Source organism: Zootoca vivipara, chromosome 7, assembly GCF_965207765.1.
Source record: "Zootoca vivipara chromosome 7, rZooViv2.hap1.1, whole genome shotgun sequence".
Taxonomy (NCBI): Eukaryota; Metazoa; Chordata; class Lepidosauria; order Squamata; family Lacertidae; genus Zootoca; species Zootoca vivipara.
In genome coordinates this window covers 54,932,876-54,953,536 of record NC_142590.1, presented here as the reverse complement: position 1 = coordinate 54,953,536, position 20,661 = coordinate 54,932,876, and the positions used below count along the sequence as shown (strand labels likewise).

Below are 20,661 nucleotides of genomic sequence, written 5' to 3'. Positions count from 1 at the left end.
TAATTCCCCCTCAGGTTTATCAGTATCAAGAACTTTATTTGTTGTCATCAAGTGGATAAAAAGAATGGCATGTGGGATCCAGGTAACAGGTGTTAGAGTGGAGCTCCACTAGATGTTGGCTTCAAATGAGGGTGAAAATATAGTAGTTGATGTTTTAAGAAGTGCATAAACATAATGATATTTTCCACACATTACACTATACCGTAGTTTGTTTGAACATCCACATTCAATCCAGGAGACTAGTCTGTTTTCTGGCAGCAAACCACCAGTGTGAAGCCATGAGTTGCTGCTGGCTAATAAACCATGGCTGGTCTTAACTATGGTGTAGTTTTACACCCAAACCGCATAAGTCTTACTTACAAAGCATGGTTTGTTTGCCCACCCTACCTCAGATGTTTGTCAAGTTACAGGTGTATGAGGCAAGAGCAAGTGGAATAAAAACCAAGTGTAGGGAATTAAGCCTTGCTTGCTTGTTTGGACCCATGGTTTGTTTAACAAACCACACTTTAAAGGCTACCTGGATATGGTATCTCTTTTAAAAATTCCACATCTCGTGATTCAGCACAGGCCAAAAAATACAAAAAATAAAAAATCACGCAAAAAATAAGAGTAATCCAAAATGGATAGTCTGTGCCGATGGGACAACTGGGGAGGTAAAAGGAGGTCTGTTAATATGCTTCAGATCCAGCTTTCCCTATCTTTGGTATAGGTCTGCCTCCTTATTTCGAGTCTACAATATTATGTAGTGAGTGTGCTGTTTTCTCAGGTTCTCATTTATGTCTCAAGCCCTGACACTGCCCTTTTGCCATTTCAAAATGTAAAATATTTTTTAAAGACTCTAATTATTCATGTTAATATATGCCATTTTAGTCAAGTTTTCGGAGTCAAGGTACATTGACCCCTTTTATTATCACTGTGTTAAGTGGCTGCCTTCAGGCTACCCCAAGAGAGTGTCAGGGAGAAAGAAAGCCAGGGCGATTTTCACACAGCAGGCCAGCAAGCTGCTAAAAGCAAGCATGATGGGTACAGGCCAGATGCAGAATCAAACAAACCCCAAAGAGAAATTTCACTGTGTTGTTTTATGCCTTGTGAAGATGCATATTACATGCCTCTTTGCATTTAGATTGCATATTGCAGTGCTTAATAGTATGTAATTCTCCAGGATGAGAATTCAATCTTACATCTATGTCTGATTGAAAAGGGCAGATAAAGAAGGATTAAGTATTGCCAGTCAAAAGCATTGCCAAAATAAAAATCTCTAGAATCAAGACTGAGTGGTAAAAATATCTATATCTAGACAGGGCTATTTACACACACACTTACCATGTGTGTGCACTAGGGTGGGGGGAGGGGGGTTGTCTTCATTAACACATCTCAAAGTACACATTTTAATTTTTTCTTCTGGAATCACTTGTTTTGTACAGTGAAAGTTAGAAATACTAAACAAAAAGTCAAATAAGAAACCCAAATATCTGTTTGGCGGTGCCAATGTTATAAAGCGCAACCACTGATCTATTTTGCAATACCATCAGATTTACTGGCAGAAAATCTCCCTGATCTCAGGCAAAGGCCTTTCTCATCTTTGCTAATAGTGATTAATTAGCTACGGTTGCCAGTGTCTGAACCTGCTTTAAATGCCCAGGGCAACTAACTTTTCAGCTGTCTACTCAAATGTTTTGTGGGAAATGACCCAAAAGAGCAATGCCAAGCTAGCTGTAGTTCCTAATCATATATACATCATGAGGCATCCTTGTTACGTCACATTTTGTGGGTGAGGTTTCCTATCAGCAGAAAGTTGATATCCGTCTTGCCAGAGACAAAAATAATTCATGTCAACAGAGGGTGAATTTAAGTGGGGGGATAAGAACAAATCAAAGAGTGGTATCCAGCTATGTAGATCCACGAGGAGGAGGAGGAGTTTGGATTTGATATCCTGCTTTATCACTACCCGACGGAGTCTCAAAGCGGCTAACATTCTCCTTTCCCTTCCTCCTCCACAACAAACACTCTGTGAGGTGAGTGGTGCTGGGAGACTTCAAAGAAGTGTGACTAGCCCAAGGTCACCCAGCAGCTGCATGTGGAGGAGCAGAGACACGAGCCCGGTTATGAGTCTACCACTCTTAACCACTACACCACACTGGATTTAGGCTGTGAGAAGGAACTTTCCCTCACTCTTGTCTCCTCATGCACCCCCTAAATCTGTTCTCAGATCACAACATTGGCATTTGTCCATGCTGGCTGGCAGCAGCTCCCCAGGTTTTCAGCAGGAACCTTTCAGTCTTACCTGGAGATGCCAGTGGTTGAACCTGACTCAGGTACAGGATCTGATCTGCAGAGCTTCTCAGATTCAATCCCTGGCAGCTCCAGGTAGGGCTAGGAAAGATCCCATGTATGAAACTCTGGAGAGTGCAGACAGACCAATGGTCCGACTCAGTATGAGGTAGCTCCCTATGTTCCTGTGATTATTTGCATACAGAGCATGTTTTTACCACTGAACTATGTCTCTTCCCAAAGGGATCAAACACTATGTAGTTACTATTGCTTGACTTTGATTTTAAGACTTAGATATTCTTTGTATTACAATTTAATAACCCTTCCCACTATCTGTATGCCCTGAGGCACTAAGTCACCAAAGAACACCTCAAAATTGGAATGTGCTGTTTATCACCTATATTTTCTGCTTAGTGAGTCCAGACATCCCCAGACTGAGTACTCCATCCTTTTTCCTTTTGTGTATATAACATTACATTTCACATCTCCACACCCTTTAAGGCACACAGTTTATATTTAGCTTTAAATTAAATCATTTCCGGTATCTGTGCGAATAACTACTCTGCTATGTAAATGAGAATCTAAAAGTAAACTTCATCCAAGTACTAATTATAGTCACAATGAAAAATCACACAGTACTAAACTGCACCAATGTACAAAAATAGCCACAATTATCATGCATTTAACAAACAGGAAGAATATGTGGCTTTTAAAATGCAGATGGTAAAATTGGGAAGCCCAGTTGATTTCCTAATTATCTCTGTATGCAGAGCTTTCACTTGTCACAAAGTAGCCAGCCAAATAAAGGTGTGATTTTGATCACCATTAATAGGCCATAAACTATGGTTAGGAAAATTAGAGCTGCATGCTGGTTTATGCAGCTCAGTCACTCTATACTCTGTACTTCTTTCCTAGATGGGAGAAAGAAACTACAGAGCAGCTGACTTAGCATTATATGCAAACCAGCATTTATGGTTTGTTCCTTTGCAAACAAATCATGACCAGAAACCAAGGGCTGTCCTTGGCTTCCCTCTTGTGGTTTGTTTGGAGTGAAACAAACCATAAGTGCTGTTTTGCCTGTAATTGTTTGCCCTGTGGTTTTTGTCTCTGCTCTGGAAGGAGGGAAGGGATTGCTCGCACATAGGCTGACTCCTCTATCTATGGTTATTGGGAACATGGTCATTGGGATTTTTAATTACCAAAGTTGTGGGAGAGCATTATTATTATCTTTATTATCGCCACAGTGGGACAGACACAGGAAATACTGGCTCAAGTTCAACCTTGAAAATGATAGAAAAGGAGTAGCTAAGAAGTCTAGAGAACATTTATAAGAGTGGGAAAAAGCACCAATGAAAAGCACAGAGGTGAAGATAAGAAGTGAGAGAGAAAATAGTATTTCCTTGGCAAAAATTAAAGAAATGAAATATCCCAAAACAGAGAACTGTTTTTAATCAGCCATTCAGAAGTATCAGAGTACTTTTGGTAGCAATTAAGCATTTGAACTGTATTTACAATTTACAGAATGAACATTAAAATGCCAGTTGCTAATATCCCCAGGAAGACACTTTGTGATTCCTGCTTTATAGCTTTTGATCACATAATTACAAGTGATTCAGTAGTAAACTGTTCCTGTAGAGGTTTCTGCATCACATTTCAAAGAATACAGCAACTTGTTACTGGTTTATACAAGGTGAGGGATCAATTTAAAAGGATGTTAAAAATGTCGTTTGTAGGAAGAACATTTTAGGACCTACTTAGGATTAATTGTCACGCAGCTTCCTTTCCTCATACATTTTCCCATAATACATGGACTGGATTTCCTGGTTCCCATCTTTATAAGGAGTCTGTTTTTCACTTTTGGCTGTTGTCATACATTATAAAAACTATCACAAGTCCAGAAGACAACTGTAGCGGCTCTAATTCTACATCCTGTTCTGACAGTTCTCCTAATCTGTCCTGAATCACCTCAGTTTTATGACTGACTGGAACAAGCAGGGTAACCAGGGCGCTTCCTTTTCCTTTCTTTTTAAGCATGTATGAAACACAAAAAAACCTGGCTTTACTCTCTTACCTCTTTATGCCCTTCACTATTCTTGAACATAAACGCCAGCAAAACAACCTTTATTCCAAAAGTCATTGACAGTATCCCCTCCAACCCCTTGGCTACAAATGAAGGGAGTTCTGTGCCACAGGGAGCCTAACACAATTTATTCCTTTCCATCAGATGTCCTTCTAGCACTCCAGTCTCTTGGGATACATTATCAATTAACTGCTCATTAAAATTTCATGCCTCAGCCCTCTCCTCCTCCCCCCTCGCTATTTCCCTTCTACCAACACACTGGCCAAGCTAAAGGATCTAAAGCCCATCTCAAGGCCCATCTGCAAAATAGGAAGATTCCCAATCAATGACCATTTCACAGAACCTTTGCACACGCAGCCCCTGCATCTCCCACTGACAGCTTTTGTTTCCCCTCCTGTGCAAGGCTCTCCATCTGCCTCATGGCGGAAGCGCCTCCTACAGTAATCCATATGTTGTAGCTGTCCATCAAAGAACCTGACCAAATGAGAGGTCAGAGGAAAACCCAGTTCAGGAAGTCAAAGGTCAAACAAACAAAGTCTCATTTCCATTCACTTGCTTTTTAAAAGCAGAGAATATGAGACAATCTCTGCATGTTTATCTATTACTGGGATTGACTTGGATGACAGAGAGATGCTGCTTATGTTTAGATTCCTCTGTTCTACCTACTGGGATCACGGTAAAAAGGTAAAGGACTCCTGGACAGTTAAGTCCATTCAAATGTGAATATTGAGCGCGGCTGTCATCTTGCTTTTCAGACCGAGGGAGCCTGCGTTTCTCCACAGATAGCTTTCCAGGTCATGTGGCCAGCATGACTAAACCGTTTCTGGAGCAACGGAACACCGTGACGGAAGCCAGAACATGCGGACCTGCTGGTGGCGCTGTGGTCTAAACCACTGAGCCTCTTGGGCTTGCCGATCGGAAGGTTGGCGGTTCAAATCTGCCTGGCGGTGGTGAGCTCCCGTTGTTCTGTCCCAGCTTCTGCCAAGCTAGCAGCTCGAAAGTACTGTACACCAGTGCAAGTAGAGTGCGCTCTGGCACTTGTCACGGTGTCCTGTTGCGCCAGAAGCAGTTTAGTTGGGCTGGCCACATGACCCAGAAAGGTGTCTGTGGACAAATGCCAGCTGCCTCGGCCTGAAAAACAAGATGAATGCCGCACTCCATTAGCCATCCAGGGGTCCTTTACCTTTTTACTTTACTGGGATTATACAAAGTAAAGAATAAATCAGGGTTGGAAAGCCTGTGGCCCTCAAATGCTGTTGAACTCAACTCTCATCAGCCCTAAACTAGCATAGCCAGAATCAGAGATGAACGATTGTTGAAGACCAGAAACATCAGGAAGGCCACAGGTTCTCCACCCCAGCTATAATGTGGTGCCCTAAGTATAAACTACCCTTCTTTGGATCTCTCATTTATATTAACAAGAATACTGCATGGTAGGTGTCATATCTTTGTCATAAATGGGCAGTACTGCACATAAAAGACATTCTACATCAGTTTCTTATTGTTACTGTTGTTGTTTGCCATAGTTGCAGAATAAATGGCTGATAGCTGAAATCTGAAATTTATCTATTTGTTTATTTATTTGTTTAGCTTCAGGATATAACATCCCTGTTTGGTTACTTGCAAACAAGATGAGAGCCAAGAACAAAATGCCTACAGTTTGAAACCTCTTCTGTTTACCAATAGCCTTATCCTTAGCAAAAACAGCTAATGGTTTTCTGTCAGGGCCTAGACCTTATTTATTTTTAAAAAATTATACACCACTTGTTTGCTTTTTTTAAAAAAAAGCCCTACTCCAAGTCCTCTTCAAAGAGAAACTAAAATAAAATTATCAGTAAAAACCATATAAATCAATTATTATTATTTTAAAAATTAAATCAGCAATATACTAAAAACATATTAAAACATATCAACATTTTTCATATCTGGGTAGGCTTGTCGAAACAAAAACATTTTAGCAAGAGATGAAAAGCATCAGAGCCCTAAGGCCACTATTAATTCAATCAGCAATCTAAATCAACACTAGAAAAAGAAGAAGCAGATGGTTGAAAACACTCATATTATAGAATTTGAAAATAAATTTATGGAAGAGACAGAATTTGGGGGGGACTGGCATAGTGTGGTAGGCTAATGAGTAGGTGTCAACACTGGAGAGCTAAAAAGCTATGCATAAAATCAATGCTACTGTTTGAGCAGTACTACATATACACCATGTAAATATTATATGCTGAGATAACCAGATATTTATGGACAGACTGTACAATATCTGGACCTCCTGCATTTGTCATTGTGTGATTGTGTTGATTTAGTCTCATAAAACACTGAATTAAACTCTGTTCTGTTTCTTATATAGACCATTAGTTGCAACATATCATGACAGCTTCTCTGGTACAACTCAAACACACTTCATCAAAAGTTAATTGCACATTCTGAAAGAGTTCAAGAGCCAGAAAGGAAGACAATAATACTTTCATTTAAATGCATAACTAAAAGTTGGGGTCTTTTTTTGTTTTTGTCAGGCCTTTTCTTTTAACTACGCAACACCCATTAAGGACCATTTTCAAGGGGAAAACATATATTTCTCACAGCCATTGATTCCAATCACCACAGCAATTTTCACAGTACACTGCACCCACCCCTCCTACTCTTTCTCTCCATCTTGCCTGATATGTCACGGATGAATATCCACTGGGAGGATCTTTTGAGTAGTTCACAGCCCTCAGGCTGTATGAATAAAATACTGGTACTAAAATGGATGTTATAAAAAAAAACCACAACATTATTATTAGATGGCTGGTTCTAAACACACAGACCAAACAATGAGATGTAAAGGGAACGAGCTATATATTAGGAAATTTGGAAAGGCGGCATGAGCTGACCAGTTCCCAAACATCACCATTGAGCATTGCAAATTGACAAAATTATTGTGTGGGTGTTGTTGTTTTTTAAAATAAATAAATAAATAAATAATTTTTAAATAAATAGATAAATACCACCCAGAGACTGTGTGGACAAAATGATTCTTCCCAAGCCATTTCACTCCACCCTTTCAGAATAAGCACATTCCACTGCATATAAAATATAAACCACTTTGTGTTGCTATAGCAAAAGGTCAGAAGAGCAACAGCTGGCGTCGGAGCTCATCATTCTAGAATCCAACAGTGCTAATAAATACTATAGAGATGGTACGGTATGTACGGCAAACCAATGTCCCCACTGTGGAAGGACGTGTGGATCCAGAATTGGCCTCCACAGTCACTTACGGACCCATTGTTAAAACTGTGTTCATGGAAGACAATCTTACTCGGATACGAGTGATCGCCGAAGAAGAAGAAGAAGAAGAAGATGCAGTGGTTAGAGGTTTGGACTAAGACTGGGAAGACCCGGTCTCCACTAAGCTCCTGGGTCATTATCTCTCATTTGCACACATTTGATGTTGTAATTACAGCTAGCATGGCCACAATGGCTGGGGCTGATGGGAACTGTAGTCCACAACACCTGGAGGGCAACAGGGTGGTGAAGGCTACTGTAGTGTGCTATGAAGCTTCACAATTATAATGAGAACCTCCAACCCAACAAATTATGTTCTTGGCAGCTACTGGAGGCGACAAGGAGATTTGCAATGTGATGTAAGAGATCTGTGCAGCAAGTCCTTTTGTCCTCTGGACTAGAATGAGTACATGCAGCAACTGGTAGTGGTTCTAAAGCAAAATCAGATAACCTGTGACCTTCCACATGTTAAAATAAAAATAAAAAATCCTTCCAGTAGCACCTTAGAGACCAACTAAGTTTGTCATAGGTATGAGCTTTTGTGTGCATGCACACTTCTTCAGATACATGTTGTTGAACATGTTGTTGAACTCCAACATCCATCAGCCCCGCCAACATGGCCAGCAGTCAGGTAAAAAGCAGATTGGGCTATGGGAAGGGATTTCACATTTTGGTCCTTGGAAAATATTTATTTATTTATTAACTGCAACATTCCCCCCTCTCTCTCTCTCCTATCCCATGAGCTTCTCCAACAGTGCTTTCAAATGATGCTGGGTTGTTGTTGTTTTTTACAACCATAGAATAAAGAGATTCTCCTCACAGCATGAAAAGGAAATCCCAACTGTGCTGTCCAAGCACCCCTTAGCCCTACAAATAGTCAATGCAAATCAAGGAAGTGAACTGCACAGGAAGATAGACTATACATATGAGGTTGCTTGCATGTGTGGAAACACCCTTCATCGCCTCTCCCTAAAGGCAGCAGCATCTGTCATTTTAAAATTAGCAGATTACTAATCTATAAATTCACATTCGGAATCGCTGCAGCAAAGTCTGGGTTTCTCTCTCCCAATCACATGCTATTTGGCTTCCATCTGTTCTACAGTTTCTCTCTCAAGGAAGGCACATTGGGATTTTGATTGCTGATTTTTCACCTACCATGCAATTTACAAAACAGCATCCAAGGAACCAGAGCATGGTACTTGCACACACAGGATCACATTTTGTGACACCTACACATGCAAAACAGCCACAAGTTTTGCCTGCATGTTTCCCAACAGTACCGTATCTCAGAATCTTAGAAGACTTTCTCAAATACTACAAAAAAGGTAGCAAATGTTGTTCATACTTTGGTGGCCTGTCTGGGCTACTGTTATGCACTGTATGTGGGGTTGTCCTTGAAGACAGTTCAGAAACAGAAGTTAGTGTACAGTGAAGCGGCTAACCTGATAATGGGGCAGCCTAATGGTGTCACCAGTTCTGAAAGTACTGCACTGGCTGCCAGTGAGATACTGAGCCAAATTCAAGGTGTTGGTACTAGCATATAAAGACCTAAATGGCTTGGGACCAAAGTACTGCTCCTGGCAGACCTGATTATCACTGCTTGCAAATGTTTTCTCCAGTCTTAGGTTGAATTCAGGACAATGGGTCAAAGAGCTCAAGCAATCAGTGCATGTCCAAGGAGAAAGATGGGCCAACTTTCAGAGTTGGTGGGACTTCATGCTCACTTGCTCTACTGCTTGGCCTGTGAATAGACTGTGTCTCCGCTCCTCCACATGCAGCTGCTGGGTGACCTTGGGCTAGTCACACTTCTCTGAAGTCTCTCAGCCCCACTCACCTCACAGAGTGTTTGTTGTGGGAGAGGAAGGGAAAAGGAGATTGTTAGCCGCTTTGAGACTCCTTAGGGTAGTGATAAAGCGGGGTATCAAATACAAACTCTTTCTTCTTCTTCTTCTTCTTCTTCTTCTTCTTGAACCCATTTACGGTAAGTTCCCAAGCATTGCAACCGAAATTATAAAGCTGCTCTCTTTCACTCATAAAGCAATGAACATATGAGGAAATGTGTGGTATAAAGATAAGATAAGATATCTTTATTGTCATTGTCCCCTTGCGGGAACAACGAAATTACTCGGTAGCTACATCTACTCAGATAAAGCATTCCGCATAATCCAGAATTACAAAAACCTAATTAAAAACAGTAAATATAATACAAAATGACAAGTAAAATAAGATGGCTTCAAAATCCAGGCTTCCCATTTAAGGCCAAAATCGCTCTGGAGAAGAAACTGTTCCTGAGATGGCTCGTTCTTGCCTGCATTGTTCTATATCTCCGTCCCGATGGCAGGAGCTCGAAGAAATGGTGACCAGGGTATGTTGGATCTCTTGATATGTCTAGTGCTTTTCTATGGCACCTGGTTGTGTAGATATGGTAAAGGATATGGTATCCTAAGGGATTTCACCCAAGGGTCTGCACATGTCTGACACATTGCATATGGGACAATTTCTATGCCTTTTACAGTTCTTTAGAAATGAAAGTTTCGGCAGATGTAGCTTCTCACATCATAGGGCACTCAGTGCTGGAAGAAGTTGCAAGTGTAGAAATTCTCCCTTTGACACCCCCACTCCCATTAAACCAGAGCCTTGTGCTATAAGCAATCTGACGGCCTTCTCCACGGCCGTCTTCTATTTAAATTCTAACTCACAAACAGCTTGAATAATGATTTCTGAATTGCTAATATAGTGCTTCCTCTCGAATCCTGCTTTCTGTACTGCTTGGCTATCCTGCCTGGCTCATCTGCTTAAAGATGCTGAGCACATGGAACCGTGGCTAAGGTTAACATATGCAAACAAAGCACTGTCCTGAAAGGATGCAGATGGAACGCACTGAAGTATCCATTTGGCTGAATCCACCAAAGTAACTGGGCCAGTCTTCTCCTTTCTGCTCATTGTTTGTGATGCTAAATAATGGTGACCAGAGCATGGGTTACATTTCAATTTGTGTCTTGGTGGTTGCAGCAGCAGCAGCAGCAGGAGGAGGAGGAGGGGAAGAGCAAAACCAAGGTTGAATAGCTGTGAACTAATTCAGCCTCTCAGAGGCTGTGGCTCATGTGGCTGTCTGCAACAAATCCCTCCAGCCAAGGATGCTCAGAGGCGGCAGAGGACAGAATCGCACAAAGCCCCCTAACCTTTCTCTGCATCCAATTAGAAATCAGAAAGATTAGAAAGCTGGCTGCATGGATCGTGCAGCATGTCAAGAAGAGATTGATGAAGGATAAGGATATTTAAGGACATGAACTGTCCTCATTTATTAAACCCAGAAGCAAAACCCACAATTTGTAATCAACGTGCGGGAGGGAGGGGGAAATATTCTGCTGAGCCACCTCATGCTTACTGCCCTTGAAATTCAAAGCATGAAACATCTCCTTCTGCCAAGTCTACTCCAACGTTGGAAGGAACTTTCAGAATTGGGAAGAGTGTTGAATAAGAACACAAGAAAAGCCATGCTTCATCAGTCCAAAGGCTGATCTAGTCCAGTATTCTGTTCTCATAGTGTCCAAACAGATGACCACTAGTAGTACAACACCTCCTCTCCTACTAGGATGTATTTCCAGCAACTGGCAGTCAGTAGCATGGTGCATTTGACATTGCAGGTAGTGCACAGTTATCGTGACTAGTAGCCATTATAGCTGTAAGTTGGCAGCCATCACTGCATCTTGCAGTATCAAATTCCATAGTTCATGCACTGTGTGAAGAAGTGCTTCCATTTGACTGCTCTTGAATCTCCCACATTCAGCATCAATGAAGGACTCACTGATGCTTCTAATATGCTGAGAGAGAGAGAGAGGAAAAAACGTTTCCTTGCCCACCTGCTCCACATCACCCACAATTTTATATACCTCTGTCATGTCCCACATATTCCCATTCAGTTACTGAATATTCTGAACTTTTCTCATTGCTGATTATCATGCAATCATCATGAGGATAGTATCCACTACCGTGTTTCTCATATTATAAGACACGTCTTATATTTATTTTTTCCTCAAAAAAACACACTATGGCTTATTTTCAAGGGATGTCTTATTTTTTCCCTCCTCTTCCTGCCGCGGCCGGCATTGCTGCTGCGCCTATCACTATGTCTTATTTTCGGGGTATGGCTTATATTCCTTGAATGCTTAAAAATCCTGCTATGGCTTATTTTATGGGTATGTCTTAAAATATGAGAAACAGGGTATTTTCCAAGTCTTCTGATGTGAGGATGCATATATGATTTACAAAGCTAGTAAGATTAGAGAGATCAAGGTTTAATTTTCTGCTCTGATCCATTCCCCTCACAGAGAAATAAAGCTGTTTGCATTTCTCTGGCTTATAGCAGTTCTGAGAATAAATTCAACAAAGTTGTGACCTGTGAAACAGGCATTAGATTAATTTGACACCTTTAAATGTTACACAGACAGCGCTGGCTCTTCCAAACATGTGAGCTAACATAAGTTGGCATCAGGGATGAACAAACAAAAGTTATGATGCAGAGGTTAAACTTTAAAAAGCAGGAGGTGTCCTCTAGGTCCAATGCCACCTTCTCCAACCTGGTAGCTTTTAGATATTGTTGGATTACAACTCCCACCATCCCTTATTATTGGCTATGCTCTCTGGAGATGGCTTGTCTAATGTTTCTAACACACCACAGGCCTCGTAGAGAGGGGGAATTCTCAGAATTATCTTAATAAAGTAGAATGTCTTACCTTAATACTGTGGTTCCGGGTGTTTGAATACTCTTTTCTTAGTCCCGGGTTAATACTGAACAGTCTATAGAACAAGAAAGAAATAACAAAACTGAATACCCAGCTTGTAAACGGATAACAAACAAACTCTCATTCTGTCCATTACTGAAACAAGACAACAATCCACCACAATCACTGCCATGCCTGCAGATGTAAAGAAGAAGTATTGCCTGCAACGTATTCCAAATCCCTGGCTAATCCCACTCAGTGATTTCATGTATACGTTAAACAGCATGCATGCAGGATAAAATCAAATTCTGAGGAACCCCACATTGAAGGCTCCAAAGTGCTGAAGAGCAGTCCCCGAGCATCACCACTAGAAATGACCATCCAAGTAGGACTGGGACCACCGCAAAGCAGTGCCACCTGACTCGGACAACCACTCCAGAATGATACCATGGTCAACGGTATCAAAAGCCGTTGAGAAGTCAAGGAAAATTAACAAAAGACAAATTTCTCCTGTCTTTCTCCTGACAGAATACAGGGCAACCAAAGCAGTTTCTTTGCAAAAACTGGGCCTAAACCCAAATGGAAAAGCATCCAGAAAATCAGTTTCCTCCAAAAAGCACCTGGGTTTGGTCCTCAACCACCTGCTCAAGAACCTTGCCCAAGAAGAGATGGTTGGCCCTTAAGGTCTTTTCTTGGTGGTCACAAAACCTCTGAGCTCCCTCATTTCTCATTTCCCTTTTGGTCATGAGGTGGTGGATGGTTACTTTGTTCTCCCTTGAAAGAGTGCATAGAACAGAAAGAGGAAGTTGGAAGAATGACACCCTTTCCTACTTTGTCTTTCAGCTGTATGTGCTTCAATGGTCAAATTACTTCTACTAGCAAAATAAAAAAATTCCTTCAGTAGCACCTTAAAGACCAACTAAGTTTATATTTTGGTATGAGCTTTCGTGTGCATGCACACTTCTTCAGATGCATGCACACGAAAGCTTTGCTTCGACTCAGACCAACACGGCTACCTACCTGTTACTTCTACTAGATTTGACTTTTACACAGATCCCTTCGAAAAGGGAAGTGTGCATGTATGTGCTCAGGGTTGGGGTGGGGGGAAGAGATAAGTGATGAAAGGGGTAGCAATGACAGTACTCACTCAAAAATGCAGATGTGCCTAGGGGCCTAAAAGTGTTGGCAACCCGTTATCTAAATCATGCAAAATGCCCAGTAGTAATGAACCCGCATAGCTTTATTGTGAGGATCAGTTATATTATGGCTATTTAATAAAACAAAGGTAAGAAGGGACCAACTTATAGGGGCCACCCTGTATCTACAGTATAGCAAGAAGCCTCCTGCCTAAGACCCTTCCGGTCTGAGTGTGAACTTTTTTCTCACTCTGCAGCTCTAGAGAGAATAATAATAATAATAATAATAATAATAATAATAATAATAATAATAATAATATAAAATAGTCCCAAGTAATGCAAATTCTCATTTCCACTTCTATGAGGGGATTCATTGTCACTGCCTGTGTGAACTATTAGCTGTCAACTTTAATAATTATTAATTTATACATGCTAGTCACTTCATTTGACATCTGTGAGGGAAGCAATTCCATACAGCAGCAAAGCATTTAACCTGTGACTACACAATGCAAATGTCTCCTTTAGGTAGATTTGGTTTCACATATATACACAGCAACATTTTGTTTCTAAAATCATTAAAGGATTGAATTCTTTGGAGTCCTCATATTTTCTCATTCTGTGTCTGAATAATTAACTACAGGCAGGATCTCAGATCACTCTTTTTTTGCTATCCAATAAAAGCTGACAAAATTCACATATTTTAGCTCAGTATATAGCACAGTTTTCTTTAAAAAAACAACGGAAGAAGTAAAGGTCTGGACACATACGGTTAAACATTGTTAAACACTTAAGCCATTCTTTTCAAAACTGATTTCCATGTTCTACCAATACACAAAACTGAAATGCACATAAAATACCCATGTGGAGTGTTAGGGGAAGGGTAGTACCTCTGGTGTGGGATATATTGTGCTCCTTTGATCCCCACCCTGCACTCAGCTCTCACCTGTGGCATCCAAGAAGTTGTCAGCAGGCAACAGCAGCCACATCCTAGGAACAGGTTCAACTGGCTGGCTAAACCAGGTAAAGGGAGCCGATGGGTCTCAGACCCTCAGTGAGTTAGGGGTGTCTCTGCATGTGAAGGTAGGCTCCAGCAGATTGAGCAGATGAGACCAATAGTTGGTCCAATGGTCAAGAACGTGGTTACTGCATATGCTGTCAAGGGAAGTGAGGGGCAAATGGGGTTCATCAACCTGGGAAGGTATTCCCATCTAGAAGGAAAACTTTGATCCTAAACCACTGCCTTGCAGCTGTTCTTATTCATGAGAAAGGCTTCAGGAGTAAATCCCAAGGAAATGTATGTACCCGCTGCCTTGCTGCACATCTTCAGGAGAAGAAAAGGCTAATGAGTAAACGCTACAAAAACTCAGACTGGAGTTCCTAAGACAGTTGGATGGCACTTTTTACAGCTCCTTCAGTCAAGCTGACGTCAAATGTATTGCTCTGTTCCTTTGGACCACATCAGCGAGGCCGAGAGAAGGGTCTGGGCATCCAAGGACCTCCAGATCTGTGCCCTGGAGAGATCACTTTGGTACTGCCAATGTAGCAAAAACAACACAGGAGGCAGCAGTTACAAATCTCTGGTCTCTGCACCCATGGCAGGAGCTATGATTCTCTGGGGGTTTGACTTCACCCTCAGAGGCACACTCCATTATCTCAAGCGAGGGTAGAATACGCTTACACCCCTCAGCTAAAGATGGAAGTGAGAAAATACAAGGTCGCCAACTCTAATCTCAATATGTTTTCAGGATGCAAGTCCCACAGACTGCACTGGAAGTGTCAGGAGTATGGGCAGGAGTCAGGCTCTGGGGCCTGTAGTGCTTTGCAGGATTGGGGCCTGCCTCAGCTTGTGCTGGAGAAGCAAGGAGTGGCCACTCAGGTGAAGACCTCAGCTTGTGCTGGAGGAGCAAGGCGTGGTCACTCAGGTGAGGCCACTTGATATCTCACTGCACCTGGTGGCAGGAGCTGGGAGGGATAAAAGCTCAGCATTTCCCTTCAGCTCTTTGCCACAGCAACGCTATCCCTGCCTGGTTGCCTCTGGCCTCTTGCTCCTTGGACCCTTGCCTTGCTGACGCCTTGATCCTCAACCCTTCGACCTTTGCCTTGCCGACGCCTTGATCCTTGACTCCCAGACCTTCGCCTCTGCCTTGCTCCTTGACCCGGCGACTGCCTGCTACTGGACCCTCAGCCCTGCACCTGCTCCTGCTTCTACACCTCCACCTTGCCTCTGGTCCTGACGTCCCCAGCCAGGGCTTCAACCGCTGTGGCCCACCCATGTCCCGGCCAGGGTGCGAGATGGACAGAACCCAGCCTATGGACCTCGCCACTGTGCTGCAGCACCTCCGCATGCAGGTAGCTACGCTCCAGGGGGAGGTGTGAACACTTCGAGCAGCCCCTGCTGCGGCCCCAGCCCAATGGACTCTCCCTGTCTCAGTGCCAGATAAATTCAGGGGGGAGCGTGAGGCTCCTCCAGCCACTACCCCCCACAGGCTGTGGTCAACCCCTTCTATGGACTTACACAACCACCCCTGCACACCAGCGGCGTCCCTCGTGCCTTCCGCCAATGATCATGGCTCCCACATTCCGGAGACACAAGCTGATCTGACACGGCACCTAGAGAGGGCCAAGGCGGACTATAAGGCGCAAGCAGATCGACGGCGGCAGCAGAGGCCTGCGTTCCAGGTTGGAGGTAAGGTTCGGCTGTCCCTGGAATGTCACCGCACCGGACATCCCTCGACTAAGGGAGCATTCCCCATCCCGCAGCAGATAAATCCGGTCACCTACAAGCTAGAGCTTTCCCCTCTCCCTGAAGATCCACCCCGTGTTCCTTGCATCCCTGCTGAAACCTTGCCACACGGACCATTTTCTGGGCCACATTACCCCACCACCACCACTGGTCCAGGTTGATGTCCATGAGGAGTTCGAGGTTGCCCAGCTCCTGGACTTGAGGTGGCTCCGTGGGAAGCTTCAATAACTAATTGACTGCATGGGCTACGGACCGGAGGAGCGATCTTGGGAACCAGCTGACTTCGTGCACGCGCCCGCCAAGGTTCGGGCCTTCCATCGGAAGTTCCCAGATAAGCCTGGGCCATGACCGGGGGTGGAACCCCGTTTCCCTATGGGGGGGAGTACTGTCAGGAGTATGGGCAGGAGTCTGGGGCCTGTAGTGCTTTGCAGGACTGGGGCCTGCCTCAGCTTGTGCTGGAGAAGCAAGGAGTGGCCACTCAGGTGAAGACCTCAGCTTGTGCTGGAGAGGCAAGGAGTGGTCACTTAGGTGAGGCCACTACCTCACTGCACCTGGTGGGAGGAGCTGGGAGGGATAAAAGCTCAGCATTTCCCTTCAGCTCTTGGCCACAGCAACGCTATCCCTGCCTGGTTGCATCTGGCCTCTTGCTCCTTGGACCCTTGCCTTTGCCAACGCCTTGATCCTCGACCCTTGGACCTCTGCCTTGCCGACGCCTTGCTCCTTGACTCCCAGACCTTCGCCTCTGCCTTGCTCCTTGACCCTGCGACTGCCTGCTGCTGGACCCTCAACACTGCACCTGTTCCTGCTTCTACACCACCATCTTGCCTCTGGTCCTGACGTCCTCAGCCAGGGCTTCAACCGCCCGCCAACCGGACCGTGACAGGAAGCAAGTTTTACTGTGAGATAGTGGGTTGTCCTAAACTAGGCTTCCTCAAACTCGGCCCTCCAGATGTTTTGAGACTACAATTCCCATCATCCACTGGTCCTGCTAGCTAGGGATCATGGGAGTTGTAGGCCAAAAACATATGGAGGGCCAGGTTTGAGGAAGCCTGTCCTAAACATACCTAAATTATTCTGAGTCAGAAATGATGTCTTATCCAAGAAAATATACAAATTCTGGGAAAGAAGAAAACAAAACAAACAACATACTCATTTTTTGAGTCTTGGGCAATAACATCTGTTTCTTATGTCAATTTAGACTTTCAAAGTTTAGCTATATCTCAGTTCCAAAGCAGAGATGAGGCCTTGCCAATATATGGGAGTTTGAAATTAAAGACTTTCAGTCTTGCATGACCAGCTTTGTGAAGACCCCTTAGGTATAACTATTTCTGTGAAATCTGTCTCTCCTCAGATTTCAGTGTCAGAAGTTTCCCAAGCAGCAGATCTAGTAAATTTACAGCATTAACAGTGAAAAATACAGTTGTCATACTTCAAGTGATACTGTTCTTCCAACAATTGTTGAGAAACGCAAAATAGTTTGTATGAATAATAATCTATACTTAAAAACAAAGAAGTCTTTTCGCAAAAGAGTAAAGTCACTGCTATGATTGCATGGCAATATGGTTACAAATGTCTGGTCATTGACTCCAGGAAGCCATACTTATTTCAGGAAAAAGCAAAGTATTTTAGTCTAGTCCAGAGGTCCTATAGAATCCTAGCCAAGTTCAATATGGTTATTAAAGTTCTCTAGATGATAGCCATGTCTCAGTGCCACCCAGCACTGTGCATCCTTTTGAACAGGAAGATTAAATACACGTTTAAGTTGCCCTCCTCTTCCCGATGTCCATTTTCCCAAAGCACATCTGGTTTCCATGTGCTGCAAAAATGCCTTGACATTTCTTTAAAAACCCCAGGCCCTTCAAACAGCTGTGACAGACTAAAGGAGCACTGAATCTGACATTCTATCCTTCAGCTATCTGACGTGCAACCTTTAGATAACATTGCAAAGCGCAAACGTGGGTGTGGGGGAAATGAAACAATTAAGCGAAAACTCAGGGAGACAGTCAGAAGTGGTGAGAAAGCTAAAAGAACTGTATCATCTACCTGGTTATTTTAAGAGCACAAGGCTGCCTAGCAGCCTAATGCCCATTCCAGTTCCCTCTGCTTTTCTTCTCAGGACTGCCTTCAGATGTCACATGGGGCAGAAACACTAAAATAATCTCTGATCTTCTAGTAAGCAGGCCCATTTGTCCATCCTATTGGTTCAAACACCTTCTAAACTGTGAGGTATCACTGTGATGGCGTGCCCCCTCACTCCCAGAGGCAATATGCTAATACATCAAACAAGAAAACGGAGCATCATGATTCAACATATTGTGAAGGCCACTTTGGCTTAACCCATAGCCAACCAAACTTTCCCCCTCCTTCAATATACAAAAACCAACACAGACTCATAAGCGGTTTTCTTCGATGACTGTATTCCACCTGATAGTTAGGATCATGCCGTTTTTACTTATGCGGATGAGTGGCCCCCTGTCTCCATTACTGAAGTTATAAGTTTAATTGACCAGATGAAAGCAGGAAAGGCTGCCGGCCCTGATGCTACTCCATCTGAATTGATCAAAGCCAAGTCAGTGGTGGGCTCCGATACTAGCGGAACTATTCACTGTGATAGATAGATCTGGAATTATGCCTAACTCATGGCAGCAATATATAATTATCCCAATCTTTAAAAGGGGTGACAAAAAGCTGCCATCCAACTATTTACCAATAAGTCTATTGTCAAACATCAGGAGATTGTACGCTAAACATCTGTTAAATAAACTAACTACAGTACTTGGCTTGATGAGAATAGCATCATAGGTCCAGAGCAGGCAAATAGTTTATTTATGTGGCCTTCCTAGATATCAAGGCTGCTTTTGACACTGTTGGCAGGGGGCTGTTATGGACCAAATTGGAGACAATGGGCCTAGAACCTAGATTACTTTACTTGATCAAAAAGCTTTATACAAAGAACAACTGTCGTATAAGAACAACACCAGGGCATGAAATGACAGATCCTGTCATTATAAACCGAGGAGTAAAGCAAGGTTGTGTACTCGCTCCCTTTCTTTTTAACCTTTTTCTTAACGACCTCACTTCTTCACTAAAACAGATGGGTGCCCATAGCCCCAAACTCAATGCATCAAGCATCCCCATCCTCCTATACGCAGATGATATGGTTTTGCTTTCACAGACAAGAATTGGCTTAAAACGATTGTTAAATTCCTGTATTGACTATCTGTCCAGAATGAAATTGGGCATGAACTTTGATAAAAGCAAAATGATGGTTTTGGGGAATTCACGCAAGAGCTATAACTGGGTATTTGGTGGAAAACCAATCTAGCAGGTATTCGAATTCAACTATCTGGGAATTACATTCCATCATAGGCTTCTTTGGTCCTCGCACCGTGCAACGGCGGTGAATGCCAGTAAGATGTCTATGCAGGCCATAATGCGTTTCTTCATAACAAGAGGTAATTTGCACATCCCCTCTGCCCTTAAGGTCTTCAACGCCAAAATTATAGCTCAATTGCTCTATGGGATTCCAGTCTGGCTGCTAGGGTTTACCCAGCTGGTAAATGAGTCCAGGCAGCTTTCCTTTTTAAGATTTTTGCTGTCCCGGGGCTGTGTACCTTATGCAGCCTTGTGTCTATAGGAAGGTCAACACAAGGTAGAGACTATCGCCTGGGCGAGATTTCTTCTATGCTGGTTAAACATTTGCCTTACAACAGATAAAGACCCTCTCCTCAGTGAAGTTTTGTTAGACCCCTTTCTTTCCCCAGGGCTACAACAGTTTAATATAAAGGTACAGCAACTCGGGCTGTCAGTGGAACTTTTGCGATCGATGTCCCTACCATCTGCCAAGGCTATAATAAAAACTAGGTTGTGGGATATTGAACGCCAGGAACTAACAGAAACAGCAGAGAAAAGATGTTCCCCTCTTTACTTTCAACTTTCTTGGGCACATGAAATTAACCACAATTATCTTGAATTTTTGCTTAACCCTTAAGAAAGAAGGGCATTTTCGCTGGCCAAGTTTAATTAAAATCCATCAAACCTCCTTTGGGGAAGGTTCTCGGGCATGGTGGGAGGAAAAAGAATTTGCCCATGTGAAGACCACCTGGTGGAAACTCTTACACGTATGGTTCTTAAATGTAAACGATATGCTGATCTCTGCCATCAATTCCTAGATCAACTCTGCATCCCCAAATGGAAACCAGAGATGGGGGTCATACATTTTCTATTACTGGGGAATGATCAGAAGCTCACCAAGTTAGTGGCTAAATATCTTGATTTTGTTTTTTGTCGTCGAAACACATTGCAGACGTCTGATCTCCCTGGAGACCTAGAGATGTGACGATAGACTGCTTTGCCTCTTTTCTTTTGGCAAATGTTTTGTGCCACTGGGGAGGTGGTAATTCTATATTGATTTGTCATGGATGTTTGTATGTGATG

The 20,661-nt window shown here is 43.0% G+C and overlaps 1 protein-coding gene across 25 annotated transcripts in view; it reads right to left on the bottom strand.

Moving 5' to 3' along the window:
* The window catches only part of NFASC (neurofascin), a 181,122-nt gene that overhangs the window by 111,884 nt on the left and 48,577 nt on the right, over positions 1-20,661 (bottom strand). For all 25 annotated transcript variants that reach the window (XM_088674283.1, XM_088674299.1, XM_088674276.1 and 22 more), the window contains exon 2: positions 12,358-12,421. The gene's annotated coding sequence lies outside the window, so the exon portion shown is untranslated. The remainder of the gene's footprint in view (positions 1-12,357; positions 12,422-20,661) is intronic.